This window comes from Notothenia coriiceps, unplaced genomic scaffold (assembly GCF_000735185.1).
Source record: "Notothenia coriiceps isolate Sejong01 unplaced genomic scaffold, NC01 NC01_scaffold00020918, whole genome shotgun sequence".
Classification (NCBI taxonomy): Eukaryota; Metazoa; Chordata; class Actinopteri; order Perciformes; family Nototheniidae; genus Notothenia; species Notothenia coriiceps.
Window position 1 is genome coordinate 149,243 of NW_011353619.1, and position 3,360 is coordinate 152,602.

Genomic DNA, 3,360 nt, shown 5'->3' on the forward strand with positions numbered 1-3,360 from the left:
AACCAGGAAACAGATGTCCTCATGTTCAGCTCTCTGAGGAATACAATGATCCTGTTTTAGGGTCTTCATGTGTCCACATTACAAGCTCATGGACACGCCGAAGTCGAAAGAAAGACTTTCCAAGTCAGGAAATCTGATTATACGAGCAGCCAATGAATGCACCACTGGCCTTGGAGCCTTTCTAGTAGAGATATACTGTTTTTGTTCACTCTCAGTGTTGCCATCAGTATTGTTCTCAGCCATTAAAATGAGTAAAAAATAAACGTCTCCATGCTGTCTGCTGAGCGATAGACGGAGACAAAACTAGTAATTAACTGGTGATCAAAGCATTATGAGCAGATGGTGAACAACACAAAGAGAGTCAATTCAGCGGGACAGACATAAGACTGTTGTTAGTTGTTGTTTAGTGGACTGTACTCTGTCTTTAAAGTGCATATTTAAGTATACTTTCATTTTACTAATCTGTAAATATGTTCCCAATAAGACTGATGACTGTGGTGTAAGGTGAGTTAAACTTCAAAATGATCCCTTCAGATTGTCAAAATTACCAAATTGATTTATGTGTTTTTCATTCAACATTAATACACATTTGAGTAGCCGGATCACTAGAGAGTGTTGTCAAATTCAAATCTACATAAACTAAGTGACTTTCCACGTTCCTCTCAAAGTTGACCTTGGACGACTCATCAGACGAAAGCTGCAGAGGGAGTTTCTGGTGGAGGAAACAAGCATCGAGGTGAAAGGGCTTCTTGTTTGCAGTCAGGTACGAGCTGTTATGAATGTGCATGTTATATCCTCCGCCAGGTGAAGGCACAATCTACCGGCTGTTAGTGGGAGTTTTCGTTGGCCCTGTACAAAGCTGCAGATTCAGAAACACTCAAAGGCATCATACAGATCTTGTTGGCTGCAACTCACCCTCCTGCTTCACCCCCCAAATGATGATAGAGAGCGGCCACTCCAGGTGATGCTTTGAATTTTTAAGGGATGTTTGTTTTCTCTGGCATGAACGTATAGAGAGGCTGTTTCTGTAAAGCCGGTTCAGTTTGCTCTGCGATTCCTGGCAAGAAAAGGATGTCAGGCATTTTTTTTTATTTGTGTTGATTACACGCTGTACCTTTGGTGTGTACGGTAGGGGACCTGTCAGGACATTAGATGAAGATTGACAGCACCATATTACAGGATTCATGACCTCTGCTTCAAAGGTAACTGCTGCTCCCGACACTGACTTACACATTATTGTATCAATGTTGTCTTGTTTGTCAAACAATGAGAAAGCAGCACTTTGAGAGGATTTCATGTCGTCATAAAGCTGTGGCAAGATGGACATGCTAGGTAGCCAAAAATGAGCTGGTTGCCAATTAACCTCCCGTCTTTTAAGATGTGTTGTGTGATAATGTGATTAAACACATTGCATTAAGAAGATGTAACATGGCACCAAAAAAGGATGAGCCAGAGAGAAGTCAAGGCTTCCTCTGTTTGGTGCTGACATGCAGATTCCCAAATATATTGTCCAATCAGATCAGCAGGAATCAGTTAACGTTGTTGCCCAATTTGCTAATTTGATCGACAATCCATTGAATGCATATAGTTGGTCAGCAATTTTTGGTTTCAGCTCAGCTTGACTTACTTTCTGAATAAGAGAGTACAGGGTATAAGCAGGAATCCTGAAGTCAAATGTAATACCTTTTAAGACCTTTTTTAAGACCCTTTCCATACATTTTAAGACCTCATCGCCACTTCGAGTTCTAACCGGTTACATTGGCGACACACTTTACCTCACATTTACTATATACAGTATTGATTGTAAGAGAGCACAATTAAACAGCTTGTGATAACTCCTTATCATAATTCAGGTAAAACAAAGCACAAGAGAATGAATTGTGTGACCAACCCAATGCAAGGTTTATTAGAAAAACAAACATTTAGAAAGTAGTATTTGATTCAGGCATTGTTCCCAAGAGATGCAGACTTGCATTTCCCCATAACGATGTTGTTTAACAACCGGCGTAAATGGACATTCGCGAGCTATCAAGCAGTGAGCGTACGATGTCCTGTTCAGATGACGTCAAATCCAACGGGATGCCATAAATAAACTACACAGAATCACACTACACACCTACGCAATGATTACATTCAGGCAGACTGTAGAATACAACCTCTTTGGACAATTTATATACTTATTGAAAACAAGCTACAAAATGTAATACCTTGGAAAATGCCCTTTAATACTTTTTAATAGCCTTAATTTTCGCTAAATTGATTTATCAACTTTTAATACTTTTTAAGACCTCGCGGACACCCTGGAGTATCTTCATAATTGTAATACTATAGACATCTTTCTGACTAAAAGGAGAAAATCGTGATCGTGACTCGAGCCTATTTCATCATTGCTTCTCAAGTATTTCAGTAAGTGTTCTAGTTTGCTACTTAGGTCTTAAGTTCTAGCCTTCACTCCTAATGGTAATAAAGAACATTGCACTCTGTTGTATAAAGATAATCGCTGAGATATGGGAACAACTTTATTATGTTTTGAAAAATTGGATGAAGAAACACAAGAAGCCAAACGATAATCCTACACATTGGACATTGTGACCAAGATTTTTTTTTTGATTTATCTAAAAAAGGAAACCAAGTTGTTTTTGAGCAAAAATAATTTGTCATGTAATTTCTTAATGTATTAATTTGTATAATACTGATAAATAAAAAATAAAACCAATCGGTGCATTCCTACTTTAATGGTTGACACAGCATCTTCTAAATGAGTTGGAAATCCCAGTACGGTATTTTATTCTTGAATTAATAGAATTATACATGGATTTAATTACTTGGCCATCACACTGTGTGATTAATGCCGTCTTTATGCCCTTAACTGTGAACTATAAAACCCTAATCCCACAGGAACTGGACACTGCAGACTCCTGTGTGCATGGACTAAGTAACTAAAGTTACTATCATAAATATTTAATCAAGGAAATTGCTTTCAGTCATAAATACATCATTTAAACGGGGGACGACTGGAACGGAGCCAGACCTCCAGCTACAGAGCAACACGATATGCATCACCTCGTAAAAGGCACCAATTAACCGGGCCCTCGTATATCAGTCCCTAGTCACTTACAAAGTCATTGCCTTCCTTCCTGCCCTCATTATCATCACATACAGTAGGCACCCACTAGAGTGCACTTCACAGTGGTCGAGGGGAAGGCGAGGTATTGTTTTTTTTGTCAGCGAGGGGTTTCTTCCTGTGTTCTCCAGGGGCCCCAGGGGCGGAGAATGGGGCTGTAGATTTCCACATGTCCCAGTGTGACATCTCCATTGTGCGGGGTGAAAACACTCACGCAGCGCGCCGCAGACAGCATT